Source organism: Rhinopithecus roxellana, chromosome 10, assembly GCF_007565055.1.
Source record: "Rhinopithecus roxellana isolate Shanxi Qingling chromosome 10, ASM756505v1, whole genome shotgun sequence".
In the NCBI taxonomy this organism is placed as follows: Eukaryota; Metazoa; Chordata; class Mammalia; order Primates; family Cercopithecidae; genus Rhinopithecus; species Rhinopithecus roxellana.
In genome coordinates, this window is record NC_044558.1 from 119,450,815 (window position 1) to 119,464,535 (window position 13,721).

Below are 13,721 nucleotides of genomic sequence, written 5' to 3' on the forward strand. Positions count from 1 at the left end.
TAGAAAGCTCCAGGTATGTTTTGTATTATTTATTTATTTATTTTTTGAGACAGAGTCTTCCTTCATTGCCCAGGCTGGGGTACAGTGGTGTGATCTCGGCTCACTGCAACCTCCACCTCCTGGGTTCAACTGATTCTCCTGTCTCAGCCTCCTGAGTAGCTGGGATTACAGGCGTGTGCCACCATGCCCAGCTAATTTTTGCATTTTTAGTAGAGATGGGGTTTTGCCATGTTGGCCAGGCTGGTCTCAAACTCCTGACCTCAAGTGATCCACTCGCCTTGGCCTCCCAAAGTGTTGGGATTACAGGCGTGAGCCACTATGCCCAGCCTCTAGGTGTGTTAAATTGGAAGCCCTAGAAACAGGGCTGGAGATGGGGTTTGTGTACAGGTGCTTACTGTTGTAAATTGTTTTTGTTTTTTTAGAGACAGGGTCTCCCTCTGTTGCCCAAGATGGGTGCAGTGGCATGATCTTAACTCACTGCAGCCTCGACCTTCTGGGCTCAAGCCATCTTCCTGCCACAGCCTCCTGAATAGCTGAGACTAGAGGCATGCAGCACCACACCTGGATAATTTTTTATTTTTTTGTAGAGATGGGGCCTCACTATGTTGTCCAGGCTGGTCTTGAACTCCTGGGCTCAAGCCATCCTCCTACCTTGGCCTCCCAAAGTGCTAGGATTATAGGCATATGTCAGTGTGTCTGGCTTTATAGGTGCTATCTTGAAGAAGAGCTCTTGGGTGAAACCTTTAAGGATGCAAGTGGAGCAGAATAGGGCCGGGGAGAAGCTGGATAAAGAGGTGACCAAAGCCCCAGCCTGAAACCATTCTTAGATCTGGAGGGTGATTGGTACCTGTGGTATAATACAAAATATATATTAACCTTGGTCCCTGGTTCCCAGCATAGAGCTCCTAACCCCCTTGGAAATTACTCTTTTGCAAATGAGATGATTCTTGTTGGGGAGAGGGGGCCTAGGTAGCTTTAGGATGGGGCCTGGACACAGGAAAAACCAACCATGTACTGAGAAGGTTAGAACTTCCAGCCTTGCTCTCCCACCTCTGAGAGCTGGAGAGAGGTTAGAGATTGAGTTCAATCACCAATGGCCAATGATTTAATCAATCATGTGTACTTACTGAAACTGCCATAAAAAAATCCCTACACAATGGGGCTTGGAGAGCTTCTGAGTTGGTGAACATATCCAGGAGAGTGGCTCATCCCACCTCCCCAGGGACAGAGGCTCATGCATTCAGACCCTTCCTCAATACCCCTCCATCTGGCTGCTCGTGTGTGTCCATCATAATAAAGTGTAATAGTAGGTATGGCATTTTCCTGAGTTCTGTGAGGATTCTAGTGAATTATCAAAGCTGGGTGGGGAAAGTCATGGAACCCTTGAATTTATAGTCCACTGGGCAGAAGTGTGGGTCACCTGGGGACCCCATTTGTGGCTGGTGTCTGAAGTCTTGTGGAGCTGAGCCTTATAACCTGTGGGATCTGGGTTTCATAAAGGGAATCTGGGCACAACACAACAGCATTTACTAAAAGGTAATGCTACTGAAACACCAGAGATCCAGTCTAGGTCCTGCTGCTTGTTACACAGAATGCCAATCACTGAGACAATAAGTATTGCCAGGGAAGAAAGCTTTAATGGGGTGTTGCAGCCAAGGAGAATAGGAGATAAAGTCTCAAATGTATTTGTCTGACTGACTAAAATTGAGGGTTTTGTATAGCAGGAAAAGTGGGAAAACAGGAATTAAGGAGGAGTATGGAAGTAATCATGATGGATGAGGGGTCTGGCGTCTCTGTCTGGATACAGTGATCTGATGAGTTTTAGGTTTTTGTTTTTGCCTGAGTGTCTGTTTTTTGAGGAAGGAATTCAGATGAGATAAATGTATGTTTTAAATTTTAAAAACAGGAAGGGTTTTTATGTTCTTTTAAAAACTGTAATATCATTTCTATGGGACAATTGGGCTGGTTTTAATCCCCTTTTTCTATTCATTAATTTTTCAATCATGGGGAATATGGTTGTCTACCTTTCTGGCTACTTAATGCTAAGGGGTGCATTGTGGGATAATGATGGGAAATGAAAACATCACTCCTGAATCTGAAGGGCTCAGGAGCACCTGATTGGCATCCTGCTTGTTGGAGCACCATGATTTAAAAAAAAAAAAAATGCCCACGTATTAAAGTGAATCCATTAAGGAATCCAAGAGAACAATCCTAAGCCTATTAAAAAGTATTTCTGATTCATAACTGGGTGCAGTGGCTCACGCCTGTAATCTAGCACTCTGGGAGGCCGAGGCAGATGTGGCTCACTTGAGGTCAGGAGTTCAAGACCAGCCCGAGCAAAGTGATGAAACCCTGTCTCTACTAAAAATACAAAAATTAGCTGGGTGTGATGGTGCACGCCTGTAGTCCTAGCCACTTGGGAGGCTGAAGAATGAGAATTGCTTGAACTTGAGAAGTGGAGGTTGCAGTGAGCTGAGATTGCGCCACTGTACTCCAGCCTAGGTGACAGAGTGAGACTCTGTCTCAAAAAAAAAATTACTAAAAATTATTTTTGGTTCATTATATCCTGCATGCAAGAAGGGTTTTGGGGAGAATAATGCCAACCTGAAAAGCACATATTCCCTTTATGATTTCTGATTTAGGGTCTTTGCCTGGGCATTGAATATTAACTTAAGGCCATCTTAGGGTTCACAAGAGCATGCCTGTTTTTTTCTGGAGGGATGCCAGAGGGACAGGTTTTATCTGAGTGTGGTGAATCCATGGCTTAACACTGGGTAACTTGGTGGATGAGTGGGTAATCAGCAGCATCTCAAAAGGACTGACCCATGGTGGTTGCCGCTGGTTTGCAGCCTGCTGGGATTTCCAGGTCTTCAGCATGACTTGGTTTCTCAGCTTCAAAGAGAAAAGAGGCACATCTGTAGGACACTGGAACCTGTTGGAAGCAAGCTCAGAAAGACTAGTTAATACATTTTTAAAACACAAGGTTCATATTCCCGTCATTATAAAGCCAGTTCCCAATGGCTTGCATATGAAGCATATTATTGGTTGCTTCCTCTGGGGTGTTCCACTTGGCATTGATAAGTGGAGTTGGGCAGCCCCCTTCTCAGGGTAAATAGATCTTACAGTGGCTTTTATCCAGTTTACCAGGCTGGTCATTCTCTCAGGAATAGCTTCCTGTGTGTCTGAATTATATATACCCATCTATGATTGTTCAACAGTGAGCTGTGGATCTTGCTTATGGTCACTCAGCAAACACTAGGATTTCAATTGTGGTCTGTCGGACCCCTAAGCTGCCACTCTCCATGGCCACACGGTCTGTTCACCTTCAGGTTTTCTCCCTAGCTTCCCTGTCACTCAACGGTTCTCAAACTCTAGTATGCAGCAGAATCACTGGAGTGCTTCTTCAAGTAGATTTCTGGGCTCCACCATGACAGCTTTGATTCAGTTGGTCTGTGCCAGCCAGAGCTATGGCCGGCTACATTATTTGCAAAGCCTAGTGCAAAAGGAAAATGCAGGCCGGGCGGGATGGCTCACGCCTGTAAACCCAGCACTTTGGGAGGCCAGGACAGGTGGATCACCTGAGGTGAGGAGTTCAAGACCAGCCTGGCCAACCTGGTGAAACCCCATCTCTACTAAAAATACAAAAATTAGGTGAGTATGGTGGCGCACACCTGTAATCCTAGCTACTCGGGAGGCTAGGGCAGGAGAATCACTTTAGCCCAAGGGGTGGAGGTTGCAGTGAGCTGAGATCATGCCACTGCACTCCAGCCTGGGCAACAGAGCAAGACTTCATCTCAGGAAAAAAGAAAAAGAATATGTAGAGGTCTCATCCTAGGGTGGGGAAGTCAATTTCCCCTTCCCACTGGCTCAGTGCCCCAGTCCATAGCAGACAGGCCACCATGCCCACCAATGCTAATTGCAGCCTCACACCAGGACACGCCTAGTACCTGGATCAGGGATGGGAAGAAGCCCCTGATAAGTAGCCCACGGATTGAACTGGTGCTGCCACCCTAGAGTGGGGACAGCTGCTGCCTGGCCCTGGCCTGAGCACCACGCAGCATGCATGCAACCCTGATCCTCTCCGTGTTTGTGCCCAGGCCCCCGCCAGGGACAGAGGGCAATGGCAAACACAAGCCTCCTCTCATCAACACAAGCTCATCACACACAAGCTCATCAACACAACACTCATCAACACACCTCGAGTGGAGGGTGGCAGTGGTCATTGGGCAGGGTGGGAAGACTAAGTGGGGTGTGGAGGATGGGGTGCAGGTGCTGAGAACCCAGGGTGGAAAGGGGAGGCAAGCCGTGAGCCAAGTCTCCAAACCCCCATGCTTGCTCCATTGTCCAATTGGACTTAGTAAACACAAATTCGAAGGTAAAATCAAACTTCAGCTTCGATGTTCTGTGTGGCGACACTAGTTGCACACCCATGAATTCAACTCTGGCCAGAGAATATTTACATTTCTAGCAAGTTCCCAGGTGACCCTGAGAAGCAGTTGATCTTTCCTTTCTTTTCTTCTTTCTTTTCTTCTTTCTTTTCTTTTTTCTTTTCTTTTCTTTTCTTTTCTTTTTTTATTGCTTTGAGACTGAGTTTTGCTCTTGTTGCCCAGGCTGGAGTGCAATGGCGCAATCTCAGCTCACTGCAACCTCTGCCTCCTGGGTTCAAGTGATTCTCCTGCCTTAGCCTCCTGAGTAGCTGGGATTACAGGCGCCCGCCTCCAAGCCTGGCTAAGTTTTGTATTTTTAGTAGAGATGGGGTTTCACCATGTTGACCAGGCTGGTCTTGAACTCCTGACCTCAGGTGATCCACCCACTTTGGCCTTCCAAAGTGCTGGGATTACAGGCATGAGTCACCATGCCCAGCCAGTCCTTTCTTTTAAAAAGGCACAAAGCATTGCTCCACAGTGTGACTTTCCTCTTTTCCTCCATAAAATGGTGATGCTATTTCCTGCATTTCCTGCCTCATAGGCTTTGGTGAGAGGACAAAGAGAAGGATGCCTGAAAGTGCCCGGCACAGTGGTTGGAACAAAGTACATACTCGGGAAATGTTAGCAGCAGCACTAATAGTAATAGTCATAATTATTATTGCTGCCACCACCTTCGCTTTTGTTCAGGCTGTTGTGTCTGATGCCTTTTTCTAGTGCTCCCTATTTCCCCTCTGCTGTCTTCAGAAAAGAAACTAGAGAAGTACAGGGGCACGGCAGGGCTAGGGAGGGACACCTCAGGTCAGAGCCAGTTTTTGCCAAAAGCCAAATCATGAGGAGATATGTAAAGATGCTGAGGTTTGCCAGAACAAACTAAAAACTCAGATCCTCTGAAATTGGCCCTGGAGGGAGAAATCTGAGTGTGAGGAGAATGTAGGCAAACCATTTCACCCCACTGTTCCCTGGAGATTGTGTGTCCAGTCTGTAAAAGACACATAAATATCTCTAAGGGGTAGAAAGCTCCAGATGTTCTTCAGAGGAGGACAGATCAAGTCCTGGAGATAAAGATCCAACTCCCACAGCCACCCCCTCCTGCCCCTTCAGGAGTGAGTGGGGAGGTACCACTTTCCCTTCAACATTTAGACCAGGTTATGATGTTCAGAGCACAAGAACCCTGCACAGAGGCTGGCTTCTCCCCGCAGGGCTTTACCACATTTGAGATTACGTGGTCTCACTTGCTCTCCAGGGTTCACCCATCCCATCTCACATGGCAGACATCCACTGTTCTCAAACTCTGGGCCAGGGGACCAAGGCCAGAGAGAGAGAACAAGCCTGAGTGCCTCTGCAGTGGGTCTGGACTGTGGAGTGTTCCAGGGTGCTTAAAAAATACTGATGCCTGGGTCCCACCCCCCAGGAATTCTGATTTAATTAATTCTGCATTCTATGTATCAGTGTTTTGAAAACTCAGCAGGGGTTACTACTGTGCACTTGAGGCTGGGAGCCACTGCTATCCCGCCCACTCTGTTCTGGGATATTCTCTGAGGATCCTTCTCTGAATGGCTGACAGGCAGGGTGAACAACCCCCTCAGAGGCACCTCCATTAATCAGATGCATGAACTTGCCTTAGTAGCTATCCAGGAAGGTCTTCAGGAACCCCACTGCATGACCACAAGAGAGAACCAGCCACTGCAGGCGAGGTGAGGACGGCCTGTGCACGTGGAATCATTTTGGGAAGAAGTAGGAGGATCACCAGGTCAGCACAGGGTCGATTGTAGGCCTGTGTCTAGGGCATGTTCCCTGGAAATACAAAAGCTTCTTGGAGCTGTACTGAGAGCAGCTTTCGACCATGCTAAATTCCTATTAGCATTTTTTAAATGAACTAATTTGCTATTAATGTGTATTCTTTGGTGAAACTGTCTGTTCAAATATTTTGACCATCTTTTAGTTTAATTTTTTTTTTGAGACGGAGTCTCGCTCTGTCACCCAGGTTGGAGTGCAGTGGCGCAATCTTGGCACACTGCAACCTCCATCTCCCAGGTTCAAGTGATTCTCCTGCCTCAGCCTCCCAAGTAGTTGGGATTACAGGCGTCCGCTACCACGCCTGGCTAATTTTGCAATTTTTAGTAGAGACGGACGCGGTTTCACCATGTTAGCCAGGCTGGTCTCGAACTCCTGACCTCAGGTGACTGCCCCCCTCAGCTTCCCAGAATGCTGGGATTACAGGTGTGAGCCACTGTGCCCAACTAGTTCAATTTTCGGAAAATATTTTTTTTTGGCTGGGCGTGGTGGCTCACACCTGTAATCCCAGCACTTTGGGAGGCCAAGGTGGGTGGATCTCAGGTCAGGAGTTCGAGACTAGTCTGGCCAACATGGCGAAACCCCATCTCTACTAAAAATGCCAAAATTAGCCAGGCATGGTGGCGGGCGCCTGTAATCCCAGCTACTCGGGAGACTGAGGCAGGAGAATCACTTGAACCTGGGAAGGTGGAGGTTGCAGTTAGCTAAGATTGCACCACTGCACTCCAGCCTAGGTGACAGAGCAAGACTCCATCTAAAAAAAAAAAAAAAAAAATATATATATATATATATATATATATATATATAATGAAGTGCTGTAAAAGTTCTTTTTAAAATTAAAAAAACTTTTTTTTTTTTTTTTTTTTTTTTTTTTTTTGTAGAGTTGGAGTCTCACCATATTGACCAGGCTGTCCTCAAACTCCTGGGTTCAAGCAATTTTCCCACCTCGACCTCCCAAAGTGTTAGGATTGCAGGTGTGAGCCACCATGTCCAGACCAAAAGTTCTTTGCATGTTCTGGATACAAACTGTCAGATATAGAAGCCTTCTTCTGGCTCCAAGCAGTGGTGCTAGAGAGTGTTCATCAAAGCCTGGTATAGGTGCCCTGTGTTTATGAGCATTTGGCCCGGTCTGCCCTCTCTTCTGTGCCAGGCAGCACTGCCAGCTCAGGTACAACCTGCTCACGTCAGATCAAGTCCACAAACATTTACTGAACATCTATTCCCTGACAGGATCATGCTAGGAACCAGGGAGAATGAAATAAATAGCTGTTGTTTATTAATATTCTTTGTAGAATGTTGACCTCGAGCAAGTTACTTGCTTCTCGATATTTCAGTTTCCTGATCTGTAAAATGTGACTATGAAAGGACCCACCCTGAAGGGTTGTAGTAAAGTCGAAGTGAGTTAATACATCAAACTACTCAGTAGGATGTCTGGCATATATTACGTACCTAATAAATATTAGCCAATATTGTCATTATTTTAAAAATTCTTATTATTTGTTATAGCCTGAATGTTTGTGCCCCCACCAAATTTGTGTGTGTGTGTGTGTGTGTGTGTGTATATATATATACACACACACATTTTGAGACACAGTTTCACTCTGTTCCCCAGTCTGGAGTTCAGTGGCACGATCTCAGCCCACTCCAACTTCTGCCTCCCGGGTTCAGGCAATTCTCATGCCTCAGCCTCCTGAGTAGCTGGGATTACAGGCGAGTGCCACCATGCCTGGCTAATTTTTTGTGTGTTATTAGTAAAGACGGGGTTTCAATAAGTTGGCCAGGCTGGTCTCAAGCTCCCGACCTCAGTTGATCCGCTCGCCTCTGCCTCCCGAAGTACTGAGATTACAGGTGTGAGCCACTGCACCCGGCCTCCAGTGCACTATGATTAAGAGGTGGAACCTTTTAGAGCTTATTAGGTCATGAGGCAGAGCCCTCATCTGTGGGATTAGTGCTCTTAGGAAAGAGGCCTGAGGGAGCTTGTTCATCCCCACTGTCATATGAGTAGGCAGCCAGAAGACACTATCTTTGAAGCAGAGTGCAGCCCTCACCAGCCAATGACTCTGCTGGCACTTTGATCTTGGACTTCCCAGCCTTCAGAACTATGAGGAATACATTTCTGTTGTTTATAAATTGCCCAGTCTAAGGTATTTTGTTATAGCAGCCTGAATGGACTAAGACATTATGACAACTGCTACCATGGTGAGATGGAACTTAGAGGGTAATGGGGAAAACAAGCAATTATAATAGAGTGGTAGGTACTAATATAACTGGAAGCAGAGGTGCCATGGGAATATTCTGGAAGGGCCCCTATACAGGATTGGGGGTTATTGAAGGTTTCCTAAAGAAAACTGTGGCTTAGCTGAGAACAAGAAATGATCAAGACATTTCCAGGTATGGGAGGGACTGTGTATTAGTCCATTTTCATGCTGCTGTTAAAGACATACCCAAGACTGAGTAAATTACAAAGTAAAAGAGGCTTAATGGACTCACATCTCCACGTGCCTGGGGAGGCCTCACAATCATGGCAGAAGGCGAAAGTCATGTCTTACATGACGGCAGGCAAGAGAGAGAATGAGAGTCAAGTAAAAGGGTTTCCCTTCATAAAACCATCATATCTCATGAGACTTACTCACTACCATGAGAAAGTATGGGGGAAACAGCCCCCATGATTCAATTATCTCCCACCAGGTCCCTCCCACAACACATGGAAATTATGGGAGCTACAATTCAAGATGAGATTTGGTTGGGGACACAGTCAAACCATATCAGACTGTGAGAAGGAAGAACATTCCAGGCAGAGGGACTAGCAATGTACAGTCTGCAGGTAAGAGAGGAATGGTTTGGTGGAGAAGTTGTGGGGTGCTGAGAGGAAAGAAGGGACACAGCAGTGAGGTCATCCAGGCCTGTTAAGCCATGATAAGGAGTTTGGACTTGATCTAAAGATGGAGAAGTCACAGATCCTGCCCTTGAGTAGCTTCAAGTTAAACAGGAGAGGTGGACATAAAACAGATCATTTATTAATTATGTCATAGTTTAATATAATGTGAGAAGACAGAGGAGAGACCCCAAACCCTGATTAGGGCAGAGAAGGGGTTCTGGAAAAAGCCAAGATGAAATGCCCAGATCAACACGGATAGGTGTCACAAGGGAACACTTCCTCTTCCCAAGCATACCGTCTTGCCCCTCTTACCAGAGTCTTTTGGTATAACATCATCCTCCACCAAGTCAGAAACCTTAATGTGATCCCCCATGCTACTTTCTCCCTCATCCCTCCCTCACATTCGACCAATGGCCGAGTCCCACTGAGTTGTTGCCTCTAACTCTGTCACTCCCAATTTCCCTAGGCAAGGGCTTCAGCATCTGTTCAAGGGATACTTTCAGCAACCAGGTCTATCTATCTGAATTTGCCCTGATCAAATTCCCTTTCCACACCGCAACTGCCAGAGTGTCTTCCAGCATTTCCAACATGTCAATCCAGTCATGTTTCTCTCTTGGGCAAAACTATTTAGTTCCACAACATCTTGCTGGGTCTGAACTTCTATGCATCCATAGATCAAGAGCTAAGAATGAATGTGTGTAAAATATCTTTACCTCCTTTGGGGAACTGTAAAAGACCCTTTTAAATTCTATTTTTAGTATTAAAGATATGTCAATATCTTTTCCTATGTGTAATTTCACTAAACTTGAACTGTTCTTTCTTGAACAACCTGAATTAAGGTTGGAAGGTGTGTCTAGACCTTTCAGTGGTAGGGATTAAAAAATATAAATATATAAATACAAATTCTTAACTTCCTTATTTGTTTTCCCAGGGTGAGCACCATATAAATGCTAAATTATTGGTTAGTGGGAAGAAAGGTTATTCCATCATGGAGTCCTCCATACACACGGACCTCTTAGCCTGAATAATGTAAGATTTCAGCATTTCCCCCCTTCTTTGTTCTTCTCTAAGGTGGTTCTTTTCTACTTTTGCTTTTGCTTTTAAGAGTCAGGTTTATTAGGGACTAATTTTAACAAAATTTACCCCGTACTGTACATAATTCAGTAAGTATTGTTGATTTCCTGCAGTCATGTAACTGCCTTGTCAAGATACATAATACGTCCATCAACTCCAGAAATCCTCTCATGCATCTTTGCAGTTATCTCCTCACCCACCCCCACTTCCTGGCAATAGCTGATCTGTTTTCCAGAATGTAATATTAATAGAATCAAATAAAATATAGCCTTTTGTTTCTGGTTGCTAATAGTATATCAGTTTTGAGAATAATTCATATTGTTGCATGAATCAGTAGTTTTTTTTTTTTCATTGCTGACTATTATTCATGGTCTGAATGTAGTGGAATTTGTTTATCCATTTCCCTGTCGGTGGACATTTGGGCTGTTTCCAGTCTTTAGCTATTATGAATAAAATTGTAATTGTAATGTGAATACAGGTCTTTGTGTAGACATATGAATTCATTTCTCTTGCATAAATCCCTGAGAGTGGTATTGCTGGATCATATAGTAAATATGTATTTAATTTTATAAAAACTGCCAAACTGTTTTAAAGTGGTTTTATCATTTTTCATTCCCACCATCGATGTAAGAGAGTTTCAGTTGCTCCATACGCTTGTCAAATGTTTGATAATGTCCCTCCTTGTAATTTTAGACATTCTAGTGGGTATGCAATGGTACTTTGTCATATCTTAATTTACATTCCCCAAAATTCAAATTAGCATCTTCTAATGAACAAATTTCCACTAATATGTACATTTGTTGGTGAAAGTGTCTGTTCAAATATTTTGATCATTTTTTAGTTCGATTCAAAAAATATTTTTATTTTTGAGCTGTCAAAGTTCTTTATATATTCTGGATACAAGTTATAGACATAAAATTTTATAAAATTTTTCTGTCTGTGGCTTTAAATTTTTTTCTTAATATTATCTTTTTGCCCAGGCATGGTAATCCCAGCACTTTGGGAGGTTGAGGTGGGTGGATCACTTGAAGTCAGGAGTTTGAGACCAGCCTGGCCAACTTGGCGAAACCCTTTCTCTACTAAAAATACAAAAATTAGCTGGGTATGGTGGCACATGCCTGTAATCTCAGCTACTCTGGAGGCTGAGGCAGGAGAATTGCTTGAACTTGGGAGATGGAGGTTGCAGTGAGTGGATATCGTGACATTGCATTCCAGCTTGGTCAACAAAGTAGACCCTGTCTTTGAAAAAAAAAAAAAAGAAAGAAAGAAAAGAAAAGAAAAAAGTTAATTTTTTTATAGCAGCTTTATTGAGCTACATTCATATGACATCTTTGGAAGAGCAGAACATTTTAATTTTGATAAGGTCCAATGTATCAAATTTTTCTTATATGGTTTGAGATGTTTGTGACCTTTCTGAGAAAGCTTTGCCTAATTCAAGATCATATAATTTCATCCTATGTTTCCTCAGAAGTTTTATAATTTTGACTTACATGTAGGTCTGTAATCCATTTCAAGTTAATTTTTGTATATAGTATGAAGTAATGGTCAACGTTCATTTGTTTTGATGTGTGAATGTCCAATGGTTATAGTACCATTTGTTGAAGAGCTATCCTTTCTCCATTGAATTACCTTGGCACTTTTGTTGAAAATCAATTGACTCTATATTTGTGGTCTATTTCTGGACTCCCTTGTCTGTTCCTTTGGTCTATATGTCTATTCTTATACCAGTACTGCACTGTCTTGATTCCTGTAGCTTTAGAATAAATCTTAAAATCAAATAACATGACTCTTCCAACTTTGTTATTCTTTTTTCAGAATCATCTTTAGGTCTTTTGCATTTTTATATAATTTGTTAATTTTTACCCCCCAAAAAGGCTGTTGAGGTTTTGTTTAGGTTATGTTGAATCTACAGACTAATTTGGGGAGAACTGACATTTTAGCAATATTGACTCTTCCAAGCCATGAGCATACTCTGTCTCTTTATTTGTTCTACCATAGTTTCTCTCAGTATTTAAAAACATTATTTCAATGTAGAGGTCTTACATCACTAAGTATTTCATGTTTTAAAAATTATTATAAATTGTATTTTTAACATTTTACATTTCCAATTGTTTCTTGCTAGTAAATAGAAAAACTATTTTTTTATATTGACTTCGTATCTTGAATCCTAACTAAATTTACATATTTTATTTTTCTAGCACTGGCTAGAACCTTAGGGGGAAGCATTTGATTTTTTACCATTAAAAATGATGCTAACTGTAGGTTATTTATAAATAAGATTTATCAGATTGAGGAAGTTTCTTTCTATTCCCAGTTTGCTGAAATTTTTTATAATGAATGTATGTTGAATTTTATAAACACTTTTTTTTGCACCTATTGAGACAATTATATAATTGTACTATTTTAGTCCATTGAGATCAAGAGTTTTACTGATTGACTTTGAATGTTGAACTAACCTTGCCTTCCTAGAATATGCCCAAGTATGTCCTTTTTAAATATTTCTGGATTCAGTTTGCTAATCTTTTGTGACTATGTTCATGAGAGATATTTGTCGCTAGCATCATGATGACAGAATCAAATTCACACATAATAATATTAACCTTAAACGTAAATTGGCTAAATGTCCCAATTAAAAGATATAGAATGGCAAGCTGGATAAAGAGTCAAGACCCATCAGTGTGCTATATTCAAGAGACCCATCTCATGTGCAAAGACACACTTAGGCTCAAAATAAAGGAATGGAGGAAAATTTACCAAGCAAATGGAAAGCAGAAAAAGCAGGGGTTGCAATCCTAGTTTCTGACAAAACAGACTTTAAACCAACAAAGATCAAAAAACACAAAGAAGGGCATTACATAATGGTAAAGTGCTCAATTCAATAAGAAGAACTAAGCATCCTAAATATACATACACCCAATACAGGAGCAACCAGATTCATAAAACAAGTTCTTAGAGACCTACAAAGAGACTTAGACTCCCACACAATAATAGTGGGAGACTTTAACACCCCACTGTCAATATTAGACAGGTCATCAAGATGGAAAATTTAAAAAGATATTCAGGACTTGAATTTAGCTCTGTACCAAGTGGACCTGATAGATATCTACAGAACTCTCCACCCAAAAAAACAAAAAATATATATTCTTCTCAGTGCCACATGGTGCTTACTCTAAAACTGATCACATAATTGGAAGTAAAACACTTCTCAACAAATGCAAAAGAACTGAAATAATAACAAACAGTCTCTCAGACCACAGTGCAATCAAATGAGAACTCAAGATTAAGAAACCCACTCAAAACTACACAACTATATGGAAATTGAACAACCTGCTCCTGAATGACTCCTGGATAAATAGTGAAATTAAGGCAGAAATCAAGAAGTTATTTGAAACCAATGTGAACAAAGAGTCAACATACACCCCAGAATCTCTGGGATGCAGCTAAAGCAGTGTTAAGAGGGAAATTCATAGCACTAAATGCCCACGGATCTGAAATTGACATCCTAACATCACAACTAAAAGAACTAGAGAACTAAGAGCAAAGAAAGT

General features: G+C 42.6%; 1 long non-coding RNA gene across 2 annotated transcripts in view; it reads right to left on the reverse strand.

Moving 5' to 3' along the window:
- LOC104678595 overlaps positions 1 to 13,721 on the reverse strand; it is a 25,518-nt gene continuing 11,797 nt past the window's right edge. The window contains exons 4-5 of one of the 2 annotated variants that reach the window (XR_750210.2): positions 2,605 to 2,892; positions 2 to 847 (exon numbers count right to left, since the gene is read on the reverse strand). This is a non-coding gene — a long non-coding RNA (uncharacterized LOC104678595). Of the gene's footprint in view, positions 2,893 to 13,721 lie in introns of both variants that reach the window. The other variant, XR_004059672.1, reaches the window with a different exon arrangement.